General features: G+C 38.8%; 1 protein-coding gene across 4 annotated transcripts in view; it reads right to left on the bottom strand.

The window, feature by feature from the left end:
- LOC123309706 (low-density lipoprotein receptor class A domain-containing protein 4-like) overlaps positions 1–23,966 on the bottom strand; it is a 242,140-nt gene that overhangs the window by 198,508 nt on the left and 19,666 nt on the right. The window lies entirely within an intron of this gene.

Here is a 23,966-nt window from a genome sequence, read left to right on the forward strand (position 1 = left end):
GTATACTATATTTAGAAAAAAAACAGAGAATACTGATGAAAATATTCAGGGCAACAAAAAATTCCATCCACGAATTTATCCACTGTGTAGAGAAGATGAAGAATTTTATATTTTTCTTCCTGTTCAATTACTGATTCTCAAAAATCAGTCCATTGGCTTCACTGAATCAAAAGACTAGTTTTTTCTTTATTTTCATAGTCAATATCGTCAGTTTGTTTATTGTCCTTTTTTTGTAAACCCCTCAGACATATCATAATTCCACGATATCTCTGCATATACATTTAATACCGATGATACGTAGATATCCTTTCGGTACACACAAAAACAAATTAGCTTTATGCATCGTCATTAGCTTCGTCGCATATCGCATTATATTATACCTTTTCTCGTCTCAAGGACATGGTGACTAATTAACCGCGATGCATGGAGTCCGATAAAATGTTTTCAAATTAAACTCGAAGCAATTGCATAGACCGCCGTCACATGCAGGAAATTTTTATTGCGCTTTGTCACGTTAGCTTGAATCTAGGGTCGTTTCGTCATTAGCGATTGATGGAACGTAATTTTCTTGCCGACTGCTAGAAACTCCGATGCGAGATTTGATGGGTAGATCATTCAAAACAAGACAAAGATAGATTAAGTTAAGTTCTCACATTAAATGATTGAAGTGAAGAGTAAAAATCTTATTGATGGAAAAAAACGTGGTGGTGAAGACGAAGCAGTTGTGAAGCGATGTTCCATTTTAATCGATAGGGACAGATGGATTCTTCGAATGGAGAAATCAACAGAATAAATAAGTGGGGTCAAAGTTAAACGCCCTGGAAATCCTTAGAAGTGCAGTCACCCTTCCTGTTTTCCGTTGAGCCTATCTAATAAGCGATGAATGCAACCAATTTCAACAAATATCTCATCCTATACTCCATTCACTTTTATTTTATTACTCGGTTGGCCATGGAAATTTGACACATTTCACTCTGTATAGTACGAAAATGTGGGGTTATGACGCTTGTCAAAACATTTTTGGGTTTTATAATAAATCAACGCTATGTTGCCCGTGCTACGTAAAAGTTTCTGTTATTACGTATTTTATCACAATGCCGAATCTCTTCGGAAAATATGTGACGAACATAATTGATGTTTATACAAACTGATTGAAAGCATACCAAATCTAGTTATTTGCATGGAAAATACAAGAGAACAGTATAATATCATAATATGCACTAGCTTGAGGAGAGTTAATGTTCGTTATCTTCTTTGGCTAAATTTTGAATACGTTACATCAGTTGAGATTTCAAAAATATTAACCCGAAGATGAAATGCATATGATGCAGTGGTCGGGAATGGGTATCTCCGGGAAGGAAATAACAGATAATTACAAGAATGTTAAATTCTTCTACAAAAATCATCTTGCATCAATATAAGTAAAAGGAATTAAAGGAAGTTTCAAGTCAAGATGAGCTTCACCATTGAACAAAAATTTTACTTGAATAAACAATTAGCAGGACAACTGGCGCGTATTTGTGGCTGTTCATCTCAATACATTGATATAATAATAATAATTAGGTATTTATTGGTACCTTAAGACATTTGCAAATGCCACCACTTTTTTGGGTCTCCCATTAGAAGGAAATTCTTTGTTATCTTCTTAATTCACAATCTTTCTGATTGAGAAAATATTCAGCTGAAATACAGGGGTCGGCATAAGTCAGGCAACGCTCTCGAAATTTCGACATATGTCCGGCAACGCTCATAAGTCTGGCAACGCTGTCGAAAAAAATCTGAGCACTTACAGTAACCCTTTTTCGAATACCTTCTGTATTATTTTTTAATAAATATATTTTGACGCTGCATTTATTTATCTTAATGCAAATTGGTTGCCTGACTTATGCTGACCCCTGTATATAAGTCGTTCAGATTCAGATGAAACATTATCTATATAAATTCTCTTACATTGAATATGTTCGCTACCGTCTGACGTATTGTGGATTTTGGAATATCCCTGATATTCTAACTAACTATTTTAATGAGAGGACCTGAATTCTGAATAGCACTTCCTGAAACCCTGTCTCTTTTTTCGGCATTTTCGTAATAAAAATTGATATAAGTTGTGGCAACGGCGTTATGACATTAACGACATTTCATGAGTGCCAACCTTACTCCGTTTTAGTTACAAAAACTATTTCATGACCAACCGACTGCTAAAATAAATGTGAATTAAGTATAGGTGTGAAAGTCTAGTTACGTAATATTCTACTTATCCATTCTCCAATAGGTGACGGAAACGAGGGAAGTAAAGAATGTTTCAAGTGGTGGAATGCAGTAAATAGTTACAAGTTGTTATCGCGAAATACAGATTTTGTATGAATGATGAAAAACTATTTTTTTTATGTATACTGATTTATTGGGTTTGGTATCTACATAAATTTGAAATGGCAACAGTACTGGCAACTTAGTAGAGAAATTATCGAAATGAAGATTCTACCCGCTGGATTATGCAGGCTTAAAAAAGGTTCCTTCTGTTACGAACACCTTGAAATCAAGCCAATCATTGTGTTATTGAGATTATTCATGAGAGTTCGAGGAATGTTTTGACAAATGTCCTTCAAAGCTTTGGCGAGCTGTTGTTAGGTCTACAGTGCACCAGGTAAGCAGTGTAATTTCTGTGATATTGCAGATCAGACATGTTCAACACAATTTTGGTCTGGAGATGTAGCCAGCCAGTCCATTCGATTGATGCCATGCATTTCTATGCAGTCGTCGACAATTCTGACCTGATGTGGACGAGCGTCATCAGGCGAATAACATGAAATTGTCGCCGGAGGCTGCCGCAAAGGGAACAATAATAGGTTCTGCAATCGAATCACAATACCTTAGGGTTGTCATGGTTGCGTTAATGAGGATATTAAGATCTGTGAGCCGATTTAAACAAATGCCTCCCCAAACGCACACTGCGCCATCCGCCGAAAAGAACTATTGCTGTCATGAAATGTTCACTAAAACATTGATCCCGTTATGCCACATTGACATTCGCCCATCAGACGAATCGTCTTGGATTCAAATACAAACTATGAAACCTATTTCGGATGGTTCGACCAGAATCTATCCTATCGGTAGCTTTCGTATTAGGCGATCTTGTGTGTAGCTCTTGCTCTTGCCTCCAGGATGTCCATCAGTACAATTGCAATTATTTGCTCTACTAACTTCACCTCGCGAAACCCCTAAACCGTCAGCAACTTCTTGTTGAGTTAAACCTTCGTTTAACCAACACGCTTATTGTGCAAGTTGAAAGGTTTCTAAACGCATGTTTAGACAATCAATCCACAATTGATACTACACAATATCAGATGAGTAGCTACAGTCCATTATAGCACATACGCACCACAAAAAATAATAACATACACCTACAAGACAGGAGTTTCTTGTAGTTTTTCAATTAAGCTATTACATTACATATTTTTTGTGTACCTACATGTGTAATACGCAAAAATACGCCACTTCCCCTGGACAGCAATAGTGAAAATTTCATTCAAATGCAAAAAGCGACTTCTCTCTGGAATATCCACTTTTTGAAGAATCTGTACTAACTGAAAGGTTGAATCTTTGACTCGTACAAATATTTTAACAGTAGATTCTTGAAGACAAAAAAAAACATTTTTTCCTTTACCATTTTGTCCGAATCGGCTCGGTTGAAACAAAAACAGAGTGTTGAAAAACCATAAAAAATTATATTTTTAGTTCTATGTCACAAACGGTTTTATCGCATGAAATGAATTTCGGAATACAGTTCTTCATTTATTTCATACCATAAAATTACCAAAAATTCTAAGAATTCAACTCTTGAAACTGAGTTGAGGTCAAAAGAAACACTTTTTTCTTTACTCTTTTTACCGCATCGGCTCATTTTAAAAGATACAGGCTGTTGAACAACCATGAAAAAATGTTATTTTTATTTCTATCTATCGAATGAAATGAATTTCGGAATATAGTTTTTCATTTATTTGATGAATATTTTTCGAACTCAAGATATCACCCACGTCTTCCAGTTTTATCATTATGACCATAACGTACCATAAAAATACCAAAAATTTGAAGAACCCAACTTTTGAAAATGAGTTGGACGCTATCTAATGAATATTTGAACGTTTCCTGAAATAAAATTATTCTTTATATTTTCTCGTATAATGCACCGTTTTCCAGTAATTTGATGTTCAAAAATAAAAAATATCTCTCTGAAATTTGAAAAATTGGTTACTTTGGCTGAATACAACTCTGTTTAAAAGATCCACAGATGTGTAGTGTCCAAGATTTACGGCCGGTTTCATAATCAAACTTAAAGTCGCTTCAATTTTAAAGCTTCCTTCAACCCTACTAACGGCCGGTTTCATAATCATATTATAACTAAAGTCGCTTTAATTTTAAAGCTTCCTTTAATCCTACTAAAAATGACAGTAAAGGAAGCTTTAGGCTTAAAGTGACTTCAAATTTGTTTATGAAACTGGACGTAAAAGTGACACTAAAGGAACCTTTAAGCTTGAAGTGACAAATTTGATTATGAAACTGGACATTAGCTAGTTATTCTGAAGAAACTGGACGTTAGCTAGTTATTCTGAAGGTTATTTTGTTTTTCCAGGGGTGGCACAGCTCATTATGAAAACTTAAAATGTCTATATCTTTTTTCGAATCGGATAAAATAGTATAGGAAAAAAGTGTTTCTTGTGACCTCAATAATCTACTGTTGAAATATTTGTACGTGTGACGGACTCACCCTGTATATCATACTTTCCTTATCAAATCAGCATCTCAAACCGAAAGCTCGATGTTGTGGCAATAAATATTCATACGCTCCTCGTCATCGACATGGCGTCATTAAATAACAAAGGTTCCGTTCGACGACCATAACTTCCTTCGGTTTATGTTCGATTGCTATCCATATTGATAACGGTCATTACAGGCAACAATGTATCCTCACCTTCAGCGAGCTCATTTCGGTCGAGATATCTTAGCAGTGTAATAAAAAATGCATTACCCGGTGATCACTTGCATTTTTATCTGATGCAATCTTCTCCCTCACCTCTGAGCACATTGTATTTTCGTGGCCGTAAATAGCGCCATATTATTGATGGCGCAAAATAATGAAAATGCACACTATTCCGTGAGGCCGTGAGTGCGAATAAAATGACTCCACGGTTTGGGTTTTATAGTTATTGTTCGATGGCCTAATGGAAACCCATTACTTTCCTGGGTTTTATATCTGACCGAATATTACGTTGAATTTTATTCTGGATTAAAGATTCATAATTCTCATTTATCATCGTTGCCGGTTGAACCGTCCTGCCATCATTTGTTATTGTGAAATTTCGCGTTTTATGATACACATTTCGTGGTTGGGATGATCCTTCTTGCTCGGTTAAAAGTGGCGGAGTGAACATCTTGATGACCTGCGAGCATGCTGATACATTCCATGTCAGTTAATTCTGTATGGACCAGTTGATTCGCCTCTTATTTGAATTAGAGTGAGGTATATTTCCCCTTTGGATTAATGTGATAATCGACAGATTTCTATAGGGTCAAACTGTGAGTTCTATTAGGTGAAATGAGTGGTCATTTTATGCATTGGTAGATATTTGTTTGTAGCAACTTCTGCTTCATTCAAGCTGTTGTACTTGTGAATTTAAAAAAACTGTTCTATGGGGTGTTTCACGAGCGGTTGGCCATAGCCTAATGGTGAATGAGGGTCATCTAGGCCTTTCAGAAATGTTGCTTCTTTTGTACCTTAAGGCCATTAGATTCCGAGATACAGAATGATTTATGGATTTCGGCTTAAATTTCCGATATTCATAACTTGAGAACGAGTAGTCCGATTTTGATGAAAATTTGTGGGCTATTTCCAAAAGCCCTACGCGATAGCATAGGCAATTCGCAGATTATCAGGACAGAACAGAAATATTGAGCTTTATTTTTCAATAATCAAAATCTATATTTTCTGGATCAGTTGAAGAATTTTTGTTTTCAGAATTGAGAAAAACGCTCCATTTTCACTTCTCATGGCACACTTGTTCCAAAAGAGAAACGAAAGTACGAAATGATATTTCAGGTTCATTTTTGAGAATACAGTTCTGTTTTCAGTTATTAATTTATAATTATCAATGCCACCTGCCGAGATTTTGAATAATAAAAGCCTTCTTTTTAATTATTTATCATTCTGGATCATTTACCTAGACCAAGTGTTCAAGTACGCTGTCTAAAAATCATATTTGAAACATTTATTATTGAACTATGAATTCTTTCAATATTATCAAATCTTAGGCAGAATAAAGGGTAATATCCTTCTTCGAAATCAATTCACCTAATGAATATTCGATGTACAAAAAATCCATATTTTCTGAGCAATACGCACTTCTTCATATTGCAGAGTAAACACACATCTTCCTAGATCGTACTTACCTGTTATTCCATCTAATATTTGATAATTTCGAAAGAATACATAGTTCGAATATATTTTTTAGGCAACGTGTTTAAACTGTTGATGTTGATGAAGGGGGCTTTTGCAATCCAATAAAAATTATAAGTAAATAATTGAAAACAGGACCGTATTCTGAAAAATGAACATGCAATATGATTTCGTTCGTTTCTCTTTCAGAACAAGGGTGCCATGCGAAGTGAAAACTGAATTTGATTGACAAAATTACCATTTTTTTAATTCTGAAAGCAGCGGTTTTCATCTTATACTTTACGTCAATTTGGCATGAGAAAGACTGCTGCAAAATGGATCCCCAAATGTTTGAATGTTGACCAAAAGCATGCAAGGGTAGAAGTATCGCGTTCGATCTGTGTTAGATTTGAAAACGATGTAGACTTCTTGAACCGAATTGTTACTATGGATGAGACTTTGGTACATTTCTACGATCCAGGAACAAAGCAAGAATCGATGGAATGGCGACACTCTGGATCTCCAAGACCTAAGAAGTTACGTGTTAAAAAATCTGCTGGAAAAGTTCTTGCTTCAGTTTTTTGGGCAATCCCAAATGGAGTAACCATGATTGATTTTTTGGATAAGGGTAGAACAATAACCGGAGATTACTATTCGACATTACTGACCACTCTACTAGAAAAAATTAAAGAGAGATTAAAGACGCGGAAAGAGATCCAAAGGTGTTTTGTTTTAGCAGGACAACGCCCCTGCACACAAATCTCATGTTGCCATGCAAAAAAATCGTGATTTAGGGTTTGAATTACGAGAACACCCCCTTATTCACCAGATTTGGCTCCATCTCTTCCCTCAACTGAAAAAAAGTCTTAAAGATCGTAAATTTTCTTCCCACGAGGAGGTAATAAAAGCAGTGGAGGTCTGGTTTGCAAATCAAGAATAAACTTTTTTTTTGGAAGGTCTAGAAACGTTATAGGTTCGCTGTAATTAATGTATCCAATTAAGAGGAGAATATGTTGAGTAATAAAATATTTTGACATTGAAATTTTGTTTGGTTCTATAGTAGGCTAAGAATTTTTCAATATATCCCCGTATTTCGCAAGGTTAACTATGAAAATTCATAAATTTTTTCCTTCGCGCCCGACCCCGAAGGTTCATTATCGAAAATAATGATCCGAAATCCACCTCGACAGAATCAAAAGAGGATCCTTCATTCACTTCGTGCCTTTGAAAACCCCCGGACCATATCAGTCGTAACAGAGATCGTCCAACCATCTTAGAATTAATCAGGGAATTCAATTCAGCTAACCGGACATTCCGACAGAGGCTCCCATGAATCAAAGCAGATTGTGATTGAAAAAACCGTCAGATTCTAGCGTGCCGCTTTCAAACCCTCCAGTCAGCGAATCTCGGCGAGGACAGCGCTGTGACCCGTGCTGCAAATCCACCAAACTCTCAAAGGGGGATGTCCTAATCTCTCCTCGAAGGCAAGGACATCATACGGGCCCGTGTATAACAAACCATCGGCCAGAGAGAGACGGTGCAATCTTCAACTTCATCATTGCCAGTTAGTTGAGTCCGATTGGGGATGAGAGCGGAATAAGACGCTCCGGCATCGAATTGGAAAACCAGGTATTTTTAGAAAGTAGGCGTAGGCCATTATGCACCAGTCTGTATTCAGAAAGCGTTATCAATATGTCGGCAAGTCATTCTCGGAAAGCTCGGGTATAACGAGCTTCCGTCTAAGGGAGCTTAGGGGGGAATTGAACCCGTCATATTGGTAGAAAATTGGCATGCACAGTCTCCTGGCTCCGTGGCTAATAAGACTATAAGCAATTTAACTGGGGTGACGAATTTTGAGATAATGAGTTGTCTTCGGCTGTAATGAGACGAAAGGCTGAAAAGAAAGGTTAATTACTCGGAATTGAGATTCAGTTTCGCTTCGGTGTTTTCAGCAATAAAAGTTGGGAGACGAGGAATGGGCATGTTTCCTGGAGACTCGTGGATTCTAGAAAGGATGCGTTGGACTAAACATTCTCTTGAACTATTGTCATCAAGGGAGGCACAACAAAAGAATAGTTTCTTTTTGGTTTCACAAAAACCTCAGTTTCACAATTTTTCACTACTACATTTCCCTTTTGCCTGGAAACAAAATTCATTGCCTCATCGAAGTCCCTTTCCGTGAGAAAGCCAAATGAGGGGTTCATAGCTGAACCAAGTCCATGCAGCCTAGTTTTGAGATGAATTACTTAGAAGTTGTTTATTACCAATTAATTCAAAAGTGACTATTTTATTTATTATTTTTCTAATGTAAGCATATGCTCACATTCTAACCTTTCAAAATCTAAAGAAGTCGACTTGGTTCACTCAACTCTGAACCCCTCAAATGGTGAACTGAATTTTCAAGGACAAAATTGATTTTCTTTCGATATTAGCTGATAATAATGACGTAGGGGTGATTTCCTTTGAAAAATCTCCAATTGCAACTGAAGCACCAACAATTCATTTCAATTTTGAAGGTTTCACTGGTGTGCGAAACTGATGCAGAAAGTGATACTTTGGACATAGAAAAGAGTTCGTAGAGTAAATAAAGTTCGACAATGTTGAATGGCCGCTCGGCAATCTAAGTTCCTCTAACTTCTGTTCCAGATTTAATCAGAATGAAAAGAGATGTCCAGGGAGACAGAGTTTTTTGTTTAGGTTATCTGTGCTCTTGTAAATATGTATGAATGGATAGTGCCTTGCTAACATTTACTCTACTGATGCTACTCTGCCTCGTACTCTGCTGACTCTTGAAAAACAGATTGATGACTTTTTCAATATGTTCTGTTTTTTTGCTAACATTCCCTCACGCGTGTGCGTGTGATATATTTATATTTATATTTGATAAAAAAGAATATATTGCCCCCTTTCAAGGAACGTAGTATGTGTATATATAAGATAAGATTATATGAGGGGAGATAAGGCTGAATCAAACCACGCAAATACCTTGACCTAAAGATCTGTTGAGCAGTCGCTATTCACCAGTCAGGCAGCAAAGTCTCAATAAATTTAATTACAGTCCTGGATACTACATCCATCACTTGTTCTGATTTCAAAAATCAAGAACCAAGGTGACCTATAGCCTTTTCTGTTGAAGAGCCACACAATCATCAGAAACGACAAGTATCGTCGGGAACCTCAGTTCCGTAGGAGATAATTCACTGGACAGTGTATTCCTGTCATTTTCCTCCGTTCTAAATTATTGAGTGAAAAAAACTTTTTGGTCACGCTCGTTGTTGGAAATTGAGAGATGCCTCCTCCGACCTTGCTCTTGTCTACGCTTCTGACTAGTTCCAAATGTCAACCCTATACGCTAATTCTATGGTACTTCGAAAACAGCTGATTGACCGACGCAGAAACCCCACTCTAAACACACTCTTCGCAAATTATCTCGATTATCGTAATATTTCTCTTATCTCATTTAAGTATTTCTTGTTAGAGTCTTCGCGTTCAATTCTGGTGCTTAGTGGTTCTAAAAAATAATGTACTCTCAGTCTTCTGTAAGGGTAGAACTATAACCGGAGATTACTTTTCGACATTACTGACCACTCTACGGATAAAGAGAAAAGACGCGAAAAGCTATCCAAAGGTGTTTTGTTTTAGCAGGACAACGCCCCTCACACAAATCTCATGTTGCCACGCAAAAAATTCGTGATTTAGGGTTTGAATTACTAGAACACCCCCCTCATTCACCAGATTTGGCTCCACCCGACTATCATCTCTTTCCTCAACTAAAAAAAAGTTTAGAAGGACGTAAATTTTCTTCCAACGAGAAGGTTATAAAAGCTGTGGAGGTCTCATTAGCAGAGCAAGACGAAACATTTTTTTAAGGTCTAGAGACGTTGCAGGTTCGCTGTGATAAATGTATCCAATTAAGAGGAGAATATGTTGAGTAATAAAATGTTTTGACATGAAAATTTTGTTTGGTTCTAAGAATTTACACCATACCAAATACAAGAAATAAAATCACTTTTACCAGAAGTGTTGAGAGTTGATTTCTAATTCTCGCCTTTGATGGCGAATGAGAAAAAATCCTACGTCAGAATTCCATTCTCGATCACAACATCCACCCTCGAAAAAAAAAATTAATCAGGAGAACTTTCCCATACGCGATGAAAGCGACCAGGTCAACCCTACAGCGTCGTAGGGGGCGAGGGTGGGCAACCGGCCCACCGGATCTGTGCACACTCTGCTAATATGCGTGCCGCATAATGCGTACAGAGCGTCAGAGGCACACAGCTTCGAAGAAAAGGGGTCGAGTGTAAAGGGTTACGGGTCGGGCTTTGGGTCGCATGTGACCCAGTTACGGTAATCTGTGAATTAATGCAGGGGGGAGAACAATATGTCGTGCATGAGCTGGTGCGAGGAAAGTTTCGCAACGTCGCCCTTCTACGTCCTCGGGCCTCGTTAATTGCGTGTTTCGTTTCGATAAAATAATTTCCATACATCTCTATATGAAAATTATACCATCTCGGGATTTGCTGTAGGGAAAGCCGCAGTTTCAGACTTGTCGTAGCCCCCTATTACCCATGAAATTAATAACAGTGTCAATTGGATATTCGTATCTTTTTGGTTTTAGCATTGATAATTGAGCACGAAAACAAATTATACAGGGTGTCTACTTTTGAAGTGACCAAACTTCAAGGGGAGATCATACGAGTGATTTGCAACGAAAAATGTCATATAACACATGGTCCAAATGTTGACGGTTATTCTTAAATTTAACATTTCTTGATTTCACGAAATATTTCAAGTTTTTTCATAAACTCAATCATTATTCAGTTTTCCTAGTAGCCTCGTCAAATTTGACCACATATGGTTTCGACTTTTTCGTTGTTATCTTGTTAGCCATGATATTATGGCAGAGGATAAGCAGCTAGCAGAAAAGTTGATATGCCATTCGAAAGTACACTAAATGAGGTATTTTTTACTGAAAAGAAAACATGTGCATAATTATTAATGTTTCATCGATAAAACTATTAGAAAAATAGGACTAATTTTGTTCACTTCAGACTCGTGATATTCATCTCCTTACCACGCCCGCAATAAGACTTTTTTATGCACAGAGACTCTCTTATCTCGTAGAAAATTTATTGCTCTTCCCGAATATGTGGTCAAATTTGACGAGGCTGCAAGGAAAACTGAATAATGATTAAGTTTATGAAAAAACTTGAAATATTTCGTGAAATCTAGAAAAGTTAAATTGAAGAATAACCGTCAACATTTCGACCATGTATTATATGACATTTTTTGTTGCAAATCACTCGTCTGATCTCAATTTGAAGTATGGCCACTTTAAAAGTAGACACCCTGTATAATACAATTATATAGAAAGCAATATATCCGTTAGGGAGGCTGGGGGTGTTTTATTGGGGTAGGTTGTTTCAACGACAATGGTGGCTGAACCGCAGGTTATTTTCATTTATTCGTTATATTGGTTCACAACCTCTTTGCTTCGAAAACAGATATACGTATGAATGTTGTGATATTTGTGCACTCAATCCTTTCTTTATGTAATTGTAATGTATTCACTTTTATACACTTATATTGGTTTGCTTTCTCACAACTTGCTGAACTGCTAGTATTGAGTATCTTAAATTGCTTGATTTTGGCTGTTTATGTTACTTTTAGATTCTTTGACTCGTACAAATATTTTGACAGTAGATTCTTGTGGTTAAAAGAAATATATTTTTCCTCTACCATTTTTTCACGAATCAGCTCGGTTTGGAAGATACAGACTATTGAAAATCCATAAAAAATTAATTTTAGTTCATTCTCACAAACAGTTTTATCGAATGAAATCGAATATTCAGAATATAGTTTTTCATTTATTTGATGAATCTTTTTCGATTACAACATATCATCCACGTCTTCCAGTTTTCTCATTATGATCATTACGTACCACAAAAATACCAAAAATTCGTTATTCTTGGAAAATAAAGAAATAATTTCAATTCTTTCTGAAAAAGAATAAACCATTTTCACCATAATTGTTGAAGAAAGTAATTACCAATAATAATTATTTCGTTGTCTATTGTTGACAATTAACGGTTACCATCGTAACCACAGAATGAATTAGTCAAATAATTGATGATTCCACATAGCATGGTTAGCGGAATGACTGGTACTGTACGAAATTCAAAATTGAATATCTCGAAAACGAATGCATTAAATGAGGAAAAAATTAATACGCTGAATTCAGGATAAAAAGGCCTTTCAAATGAGGTATCACTCACCCTATCTTTCGTATTCAAAATTTAGGGGTTGGTGTTCTAACACTAAGGGTTGAAGCGATATAGTTGTGAATTTGACCTTAAAAGTTGTCCCCCTCGAAGTAAAAATCGACGTGTCCGAGCATTTTTTCGAAATAAATTTATTGCGCCCGTTATCTAGTCTGTTTCGTTTTAAAAAGCCCACCCTGTATATTTCATTCAGTTTTGATGAGGGGATGAAACCCGAAACATGCAGGTCAACGAAATTTTAATTAACACTGTGAAGCAAGTGAAGTGTTTAATTTCCTTTTTTAGTATAGAAATGAAATTGTTCAATTGATACAAAAACAACAATAATCCATAGACATCCCTGGGATATACCGAACTTAAGGCAATCATCCCCGAAGTCTCCCGAGTCGGAAACTACGAGAGCGTCGTTTCTCCGCGTCGAGCGTCGTCGGCGTCGAAAATTCCGAACGCGTCGCCGGCCTATTCCATGTAAAGGCCGGAAGGCATGGGGTGTTGGCGCTGGTGACGCTACGAAACGAAATGACGTAATATATATTCCCTCTGAGGGATCCTTGTCGCCTAGGCAACCCTCGAAAACGCACGTAGCAACAACATTCCGTGGATTTTCCTCTCGTATTCTAGGTCGGAGTTGAGAGCGTAACGCGACAAGAAAAATCCTTGACGTTATTGGACGTCAGGTCCTTATAGCGGGAGATTAGCCCTCTGAAGGGTCTCCGGGACGTGGAGGGACCGAGGGGAAATGGATATTCGGGTCATGTGATCTCGTCCGGCGGATTAGCCGACATCAATAATGTTCGAAAATTTGCCGCACTAGTGGTTCGTTGCCTTGCAGCACTAGTATAGTGGGATGAAGTAGAAAAATTTTGATTTTGGCTAGCCTTTTCATAAATTTATGTCGCCTGAATTCCTGTGATTTTCTAATTTTGAACCAATAATGGTCTGAAACGATTGGCTAGGACTCAATTTTTTCGAATCATCCATGGTAGGCCATTCAAAATTGTCGTTTCATTAATTCATTTCATGAATCAGCGCAGGAATTCCCAAATTGCCGAAACATATAAACACAAACAGTTGACCTGTTTCAGAATTATTGTCCCTCATCAGTACACTGCATTGTTACACATCTCAACCGGAGGATGGTGTCTTTAAGCGGAATTGGGAGCCCGCCATGAGGGATACCTATATTATTACGCTTGAAAATACCATCCTCCGGTTCAGATGTGTAACAATGCACTGTACGGATGAGGGACAATAATCCTGAAACAGGTCTACAGTTTGTGTTTATATGTTTGGACCTCTCAGGGAATTTCTGCGCTGATTCATGAGTAGTTCGCATTAATGAAACGACAATTCTGAAATGGCGTCTCCATTTTTAGATATCAAAATCAGACTAATGGTTTCAGATATGAGCATTTGCAATCTCCAACATTGAAACTCATCAACTAGTTGTTTGAGGTGCCAATGAAGAATTTCGAAGGGACCAAATCACTGGAGTATAAGAATACTGTACCTCAGATACTTCCCAAGAGCTTAAATCTACGATCTACAACAGATATGGTTTATTCTAACATAGGTCTTAATTGGGTTTCTTTACTATCGACTTTCTACGTCACAGACATAAGAAAACTTCAAAAACCGATTGCGATGTTGCTGTCGTTTTGGCTATCCTATCCACTCTTGACCAACACACGACTCTGAAAACAATGTTTAGTGTGAGCGAAAGGCATCCCGTCTCTGAACAAGTGTACATCTCATCAGCGAACCTACCTTGTGATGTTATGATTGAAGAAGTAAGCATTGAGAAGAACTTCAACAAGATGCTTTGTGAAAGGGAGGAATGGGAAAAGGAATACACTACCCAGAATTTCAAAGTTGATACCATTAAATGGTATACTGATTGTTCAAAAACCTGGACAGAGGCTGGCGCTGGAATATACGGGGCAAGCACCAAATGCACACTATGTTTAGGTTAGGTTAGGCTCCTGCTCGAGTGTTTTTGAGCTAGAAATACTTGAAATCTAAAGATGCGTGGACATAAACCTGGAAAGAAACTATCAAGGATGTAATATAGTGAACCATTCTGATAGCAAGCCGCTAGCAATGCATTGAACTCCTTTGTCGTCGAATCAAAGCTAACATGGGAACATGCCGAAGGAAACTCAATGAAATAGGCCAGAACAACAAGGTCTCCTTAGTTTGGGTTCAAGGTCACGCTGGAATCAAAGGAAACAAGGAAGCCAACACACTTGCCAGAAAGGGCGCACAAATTCCACTTACTGGCCCAGAGCCTTCCTTCGGTATAGGAAAATGCACCTATAGGAAACAGTTTCTGGAGAAGGAATGAACCAAAAGAGTAACACTGTAGGAATGTTCCAGGAATGGATAATTCTAAAAAACTATTTCGGAATTTTAAGACCACTAGATCCAAGAAGTATTTGGATCTGAGCAAGAATAAGTTACGCCTCCTCAATGGCTTCTTCACAGGACATTGTCGCCTTAGAAAGCATATGATGAAAATGGCGTTATCAGAAACTTACGAGTGTGGTTCTGTGGGAAAGAGGAGGAAACTCCTATTATAGAATGCCTCGCCATTGCAGGCCTGCGTAAGGAATGACTTGGACGAGGAGGAATGAGGACTTAGCCTTCTTGAAGCCCTCTCAGATACTGAAGTTCACTGGAACCAAAGAGTATCAATAAGAGGATTCACTCTGTCATTTTAGATTCTCGTTTGACTGTAGTGAATTTGAGTGCAGTATTGCTGGCGCGTAGGGTCTCCCCACCTCAAGGTTAAAATTCCATGCATTCGATCTTCCCTTGTAAATCGGCAAAGTGAAACCTCATGTTGACACTCTTTGCTGAAACTCTGGAGCTGTAGGGCGAGCTAAAGAGTGCGCAGTTGTGAGAATAGCTCTGATGGGGGGCAAAATAGACCTTAAGGTCGCAGTGACATGTAACCCTCTTATCATACTATAACTATCTAGTTGTATACCAAAAATTGTGGTTTGCATTAACGAATAGATAAACGTACACAAGGCTCCTTATGGTTTTTCGAAAAAGCCTTTCCTACACTATGAAATTAGACTGCCTCGGTGAAGGTATTTTGCTCGGATATTGGGTCTCCATTTTTCTCCCACAAGATATGCTATATATTCTGCTACTAAAACCGCTCTTGACTTCTTCCCCTTGTTCTCTATATGACACTCTGTCAAGCACATCCGTACAGAACGTGGCAACACCAGAAACATTCCCTCCTCTCACCCAAATTTACGCCGGTATCCTCCCGAATCATCCCCATAAAGGCCCGAACCGTTATCGAATTTCGCTATCCCCCGAAAACGTGATTCAATCCGAGACGTTCCGGTACGCTTACGCGGCAACGCCGCCTCGACGGCAACGTCGCATCCGCCGAAAAAGGGTCCGCGAGCGCGGTGCAAGAAATCAACAACGGGAAAGAAAAGCCCGCGTGTTATTATTTCAGGGGCGTTCGCTCCCGGCGCTTTTCCATTTCCACGTCGTCGGCGGCGTCGTCGTCGTCGGTACGGGCAGACGGCGGGGTTGACTGGCGACCTTCGCCTTCGCCGGCACGCACATTATTCACCATACACACCCCCGCCGCCGCCCTATCGATAGAAGCGAGGACGGAGGTTTCTACGGTTTTCGTGATCGTAGGCTCGAAAAGGGAAAGTGCGGACTCTCATCCAGATGCTGGCAGATCGATGGGGAAGCGAGAGGGGGACCGCCGTGTCCGTACACTTTTTGCGAGCCTCTCTCGCCTGAGGTTTCGGTCGGTCGGCACGTGGCAACGTCGCTTCCGAGATGAAGGGGTAACTAGGGGAAGGTTTCGTTCGAAACAGTCCTTTTCCTCGGTTTAGCGATGTCCAAAGAAGCACACTTGACCTCTTGTTCCGAGGACACAATCAGATTTAGTGATTTCAACCCATTCAAGGTTTTTGAAATCACCCCTTAAAAATTTTAGTGGGAAATGTGAAAAAATCTAGCTTACAACACTTAAAAACATTGTGACTTTCAGATGCATTCTGCATTCAAGTATTCCTCGATATAACGTAGATATGGACACCCCTTTGAAAAAGTATTGGGTCATAGTTCTTGAATAATTTTCAATTTTGAGATTTGATAGAATCACACTCCCAGGATTTCGCCTTAGTTCTGATGGGCCTCAAAAGTGAGATTACTTCTGAGAAGATATTTCCCCACCTCTCACAATTCATATCCTGGGCATTTCCTGAGTTGGGGAGGGGGATTCTGAGGTGTCCCCCTTCTCGTAAGGCCTTTTCTGCGGAACTTCACACAAGTAGGTATTTTCTAGAGGGCAAGACAACTTGATCTTGGGAACGTGCAAGATATTTTTATTCAAAGGATTTTCGCTATCTCTGTATTGCTGTTTCTATATATTCCTTGTAGAACCTCAACCTTCAACTCAATCAGAGTATCTCTCTGCAGCTGTGCTTTACAGGCGTGTTTTCCTAGAGCACCAATGAGTTTAAGTGCTATTGGAAAGGTTTCTCTTTTCTCAACTGCATTGGTATCTATATCAAGGAAGGTCTCGTACTTTTGCAGGCTAATCCTATACATTCTCTGAATCAATGATATTAGAGTTCAGTCTGGCAAGTCGACATTCTTGGGTGACTTCATTTATTCATTGCTGTATTCCGTTACCGAGAATAAATCTACAAAAAGACTCAAAAACAAAACTATCGGTGCGATCAAACTTATAATTTCTTAGGGCTAATTGCGACTGTGTGCCCTCCTGTGACTGAAGAGACCGAACCGTGACAGATCCTTCCACACTCCTTGGATAGTCACTAATCAGAAATGGCCGCCGATGTATTCTTCTAGAGTCTCCATTATAACTGTCCACAGTTATGATTGATGTAGTATATCCTTAATTCCTTAAACTGTTTATACCTACTGGCCTCCTGATTTCAAAGCTCCCTCTGTGAATTCGCCATACAGAGCTATTTTGGGGAGTCTTGTGTCTTGCATCCTCAGAATGTGGCCGCTCCATCTGAGTCGGGCCCTCGTTACATGAGTCTCAATTGTTATACAACTAGCGCGCTGCAAGACTCCTGCATTTGAAACTTTGTTGAACCATCTGATGTGCATTATTTGTCTAAGATGACGTTGTTGCGTTTGTTCAAGCTCTTTGATATATCGCCTGTAGGGCGTCTAGCTTTCACTTCCGTGAAGAAGCGTTGGGAGGACCACTGCTTTGTAAACAACTGTCTTGGTCTTCAGATAGAGGTCGTGATTTTGAAACACTCCGTCCTTTAGCTTCCACAATGCCCGAATGCCGAATTCATACGGTTGTGTATTTCCGTGTCCAGGTTTGATCTAGTATTTATGAAGCTTCCCAAGTATTTGAACTGCTCTACCTGTTCTAGAGTTTCATCCTCCAGGCTGATATCTGTTTGAAGGCTTTCTGGCGGACTTACCAGGATTTTGGTTTTGTCAATATTGAGTCTAAGGCCTTAAGCTTCGTATATATGTTTATAGGTGTCCAACATGATCTGTAGATCCTCTGAGCTACTAGCGTGAATTCTCGCCTGTAAAATGAATAATTCAATGATTCTCAGCAAATATTTCGTTTTTGTTCCGAAACCTCCACCTCTGGTTCTAAACCATTCAACGATATTTTCTCTCGTCTTAGGATTCTTTTCCAAGTTAAGAACGTTATAAAACCGGAGTCACAGGTTGTTTACATGATAAGTTGTTGACGTCAGAACAAAAGAGGGTCGAATTAAAGTAGCTGTGATTACACGTCATAAAATTATGAGACCTATTTTCCTCCCTCATTTCTCGACACAGCGAGAATTTACTACGGTTACTCTGAGAATTTGTGAAGAATACGAGGGAGAACGGAGCTTCAAAGCTGCAGTTCTTTGAGTGTAGCAGAGGGAACTTTGACTGGCTGTATCCATACACTACATAAAAACGCTGCAAATTTTATGATACTCCTAACCTGAAATTGGTCTATGATCTCAGGTAGACATTCAACTGGAATACCAATTGCGGGTAGTAGGCTAGAAAAATGAGATAACCTTGAAACTAATTCTCATTTCACAATAGTAGTTGTATAAGTCAAATGCGGTATCAAATGTCCATAGATCTACCTTTTTGATAGATAGATTCATCTTTTACAGGCTGATTCGCCCTTCGGCATAGCTCGGGCCTCATCCCTGCAATTCGTCCTTCGACATAACTCGAGCCTTCGGCCCTGGCAATTCATCCTTCGACATAGCTCGGGCATTGGGCCTAGCCCTAGCATATTTTCCACGATATGCGAGAGCTTCCTCAAGGACCTTTCCTGGAAATTTGCGATATTAAAACGATCCAATTTTCACCGACCCCTTCAGATACACCCTTGTCGAACGGATCGAGAGTAGGACTTCCCCCACGTAGGCAGAAGTCGGTCAATAATCGCGAGATGAAAGTGTGCGACAATTCTTTCCATTTCCACGAAGGAACGGGAAACGACGGGGAGGGGGGGAATTCGGGAAACCGACAATGGAGGACGCTCGTGTAAATAAACATCTAGGAAGCCCAGGTAGCTCGCACAAGAGAGGCGAGGGCATTATTTTCGCGACACAATGAAATCGCCTTGTCTACAAACACGTAACCGCTGCCACTGACTCGTTTCGTTGTTAGGACGACGGGGCCGTTTGGTCAGCCCCAGTCGTCGGTGCGGGTCGACGACCTCCGGCAAAGATCTCCTTGCCTCACGGCCGTTCAGCTAGTTTCGAGGAGTGAAAGTTATGAAAGGCCGATTGATAAGGGGGAGCTACGTCCTATCTTTTTCCTTCGGTCGGAATACAAAGGACCACTGTTTGTGGGTTGATAAACAATCGACGGTGCTGTGGGGACGGGATGAACTGTTTTATGCTACTGGGTTATACGAGGATATATTGAAAAACTCTTAGCCTACTATAGAGCCAAACAACATTTCAATGTCAAAATATTTTATTATTCTACATATTCTCCTCTTAATTGGATACATTTATTACAGCCAACCTGCAACGTCTCTAGACCTTTCAAAAAAATGTTTCTTCTTGATCTGCAAACCAGACCTCCACAGCTTTTATTACCTCCTCGTTGGATGAAAATTTACGACCTTTTAAACTTTTTTTCAGAGGAGGAAAGAGATGATAGTCCAATGGAGCCAAATCTGGTGAATAAGGGGGGTGTTCTAGTAATTCGAACCCTAAATCTCTAATTTTTTGCATGGCAACAGGAGATTTGTGTGCAGAGGTGTTGTCCTGCAAAAACAAAACACCTTCGGATAGCTTTTCGCACCTTTTCTCTTTAATTTTTTCTCCCAGAGTGGTCAGTAACGTCGAATAGGTTATTGTTCTACCCTCATCCTACTCATCCAAAAAATCAACATGATTACTCCATGGCAATCCCAAAAAACTGAAGCAAAAACTTTTCCAGCAGATTCTTGGACATGAAACTTCTTGGAGAACCAGAGTGTCGCCATTCCATCGATTGTTGCATTGTGTCTGGATCGTAGAAATATACCCAAGTCTCATCCATAGTAACAATTCGATTTAAGAAGTCTACATCGTTTTCAAATCGAGCACAGATCGAACGCGATGCTTCTACCCTTGCACGCTTTTGGTCAACATTCAAACATTTGGGGATCCATTTTGCAGCAATTTTTCTCATGTCCAAATTGACGTGAACTATATGATGAACGCGTTCGTATGAAATATTCAGTGCTTCAGATATCCGTTTTAGCCCAATTCGACGGTCTGATAAAATCATGGGACTCACACAGAAACTGGTCTTTTCGATCGGTTATCATCTTCAATGGAAAATTTACCTCTTTCGAAGCTTGCAGTCCAATTTTTCACTGTCGCATACGAAGGACATTGATCACCAAGGGTATTAAGAATATCTTCGTAAATCAGCTTACCTCTTAAGCCTCTTAAATACAGGTACTTGATGATGGCTCGATACTCCAATTTTTCGATTTTCACAATTTCGGTGGGCATCTTCTTCCTTTTAATTTATTGCGTAACTCTGATTTACTTTTTTGACCTCAAACTTCACACTGACACTTCTAATGAGATATTGTTCATTGCTATGGTAACGCAATATTTTTTTCATACATGGAACTGGTCTAGGCTAACTAAATATCAAAACATCGTCGTATGTCGCTTGCTCTTTCAACAATTATTGACATTAGTTTTCCAACTTTCCTGAGCTAATTCAGTACCGAATCGAGTCGAGTGGTTCGAAACTAAATTGAAATGGTTGAAACACCATTTTCATGTCATTTTCCATTTGTCATAATCATTTAAATAGTGCATCAGTAAAACTGCTGGACACAGCAAAAACCGTTTGCACCTTTTTGAACGCTAATTTCTTCATTCTAACCCACCGTCGAGTTCTCAACTAGTTCATTTGTTGAGAAACGAATCTGGACCACAACAAACGAACCGGAAAGAAGGAAACTTCCAGCTATGAAATTCCTCTTTCTGAATGAGGACATCACTGCTACAGAAGAAATAAAGGACTTCATGGAATGCAGGAGTCTGGAGGGTAAAACTCTGTACTAGTATAAAAGTCTATCATGGCAAAGCAAGTAGGAACAGTACGAGGAAAACTCTCGGTAGAATACAAGGTAAGCCTGTGTATGCGTCACTGGAGATATGAGAACGTATCCAACTAGGGCTCTGTAGATCATTGGAGGCCTCACACATCTTCGTCTTGTGATAGTGAGGCCATTTTGAGAATATCCAGGGAAGCTAAAGATTATAGGATGCGCCTAACAAGAATAGGTCTAGCAGGTCTGGCGAATGCAGATTCTGTGGGGAAGAGGATCAAACTCCCCACTGTCACCTGGTCACAGAATGCCTCGCCATTGCTAGCTAATGCAAAAATTGCTTTGGACGAGGAACTTGTAGGAGCGAAGAAGTATTCTCCTTCAAGCCATCCTAGTTAGTGGAGTTCATAATAAGTCTCGAAATGGGGGGCAAAGGGCGAGGTGTAGACTGTCACAGAGCAATGCGATCCTCCATAACCTACAATCTACAACTAAGTTTTTTCTTCAAATCCAAAAGGGGACAAAATGACACCAGCTGCTGCAGGAGAATCTCGGTTCTTTCATATGTACCATCAGCTGTTTTACCTAGCTTCAAGGTTTACGTTTTGAAAATACGAAATATCTACTCGAATACCTATCTCAACTGGCTTCATCATGAATCATCCTTCTCCGAACAGTGTCCTCGATTTGTCTTATGCTAGCAGTTCTCTCAAAAATATCGATCAAAGCTGACGAGACATTTTTCGTCGACGCATCCGCTTTCAAAATATTTATAACGATTAAGTATTGACATATCGAGCACCTGTTTGCAATGAAGAAGCCATCAAATTTCTCGTCACTCACGATGAGCATTGATCATATGTATATAATAGCTTAAATATGCGCTTTGATCGTTCTATATTTGAAATGGGATCACTAGAAAACTGCAGGTTTAATACTTAACTAACCAACGAACGAGAAGATGAAACAGTATTGGTTTTTCCCAACGACAACTGAAACACAAGGAATGAAATGAAAGATCAAAGTCAGAGAAACCAACTCTTGAAACCAAGTTGAACGTCATCTAATGAATATTTGAACGTTTCGTAAAATAAAAGTATTCATCATATTTTCTCGTATAATGCGCCGTTTTCCAGTAATTTGATATTCGAAAATTAAAAAGTATCTGTAAAATTTGAAAAATTGGGTACTTTGGCTGAATAGAACTTGTTGAAAGATGCACAGATGTATCACAGACTCAGCTACTTATTCTGAAGATGATTTTGTTCTGCCAGAGCTGGCACAGTTCATTTGAAAACTGAAAATGGCTATATTTTTTCATCAGGGCCGAATCAGAAAAAATGTTACAGGAAAAAATTGTTTCCTTCGACCTCAAGAATCTACTGACTGTTAAAATATTTGTATCATGGATCAAAGACTGTATTATACACTATGAAATATTGAACATTTCTGAAACTTTCACGATGGAATTTGAACTTCTTCGTTACCTTTATTCAGAACTTGTGAGGGAAGGTTTTCGAAATACATAAATACTGTCGTATGTATTGAAAACTCATTTTTGGCTCCAGAGAAAATTCTACCAATTGAAAACCATGCAAACGATTCCATCATGATAACGACAAAATTTCGAGATACCTAGCAGGATATTGTAATTAGATCGTTGGAATAAGATCCCTCACATATCCCATAAGATCAGATTCGGACGATGTTGAGCAGAAATCGACGTGTTGGAAATATTCAGTGACAGCAGAGAAGAAACGGCATAAAAATGAAACGATTCTGCCGATCATTGATCTAGCAATATTGTTCATCTTCAAAGAAGCACAATGCCTGAGTTCATGCATTTCATCACACAAATCCATGAAACGTTTATTTGAAAGAAAATTCTATAAGCATATTCAGAGATGAGTTATGTGATAATGGCCATTTTTTATGAATATTTCTGAAAGAAGAATGGCTGACGGAATTAAAGAAGAAAATACATTTTTGGTATCCTTCAAACGAGCCTTCGGCTATTTGATACACCAAATATTTTATTTATTCACAATTAATTTCCACGAAAGTATTTCTAGATAAGGATATTCGTGTAATGATTTTCAAAATTCCTGGAAGTGAATATCATGTGATTAACTCTATTAATTTCTATTTAGAATTCATATCATAATCAAGACTATGTTTCTCCCCCAAAGAACGCAGTGCGCAAGTTGAATATTCATGCCGTATAGTGGAAGCCATATAATTTGAAGAGAAAAAAAAGTTTAAAAATGGGATTGCGGTTCCGTCTGATTAAACCGACTCATCTCTGCCTCTGTTCTCTATTATGGAGCGATGCTGCTGGTTAGAAATAAATTTATCATTCGTAAGATTATACTGTATCAAAGGCAAAGGAAGCGGCTTCCGAAAGGGAAAAACGAGTGATCGTTAACATCTTTTTCTGGATCTGAAGACAATCTTACGTTCGCGCCTCAGCCTACGGCGAGATGAGAATGGATTAGTGTTGTTGTATCGATACCCTTGCCGGTTTCAACACTATGTTGAAATCTTCATCAACTGCAAACAACAACAAGTAGTTGAAAAACCATGTTTTTATTGAGAAGAAGTGTGTGGTTAGGTTCACAAGAGTATCGTGTTACTCAAGCGCGGCAAATTCGAATATTGCGGCTTTACAGATTGATGAAAATAACTTCTT

Source organism: Coccinella septempunctata, chromosome 1 (genome assembly GCF_907165205.1).
Source record: "Coccinella septempunctata chromosome 1, icCocSept1.1, whole genome shotgun sequence".
Classification (NCBI taxonomy): domain Eukaryota; kingdom Metazoa; phylum Arthropoda; class Insecta; order Coleoptera; family Coccinellidae; genus Coccinella; species Coccinella septempunctata.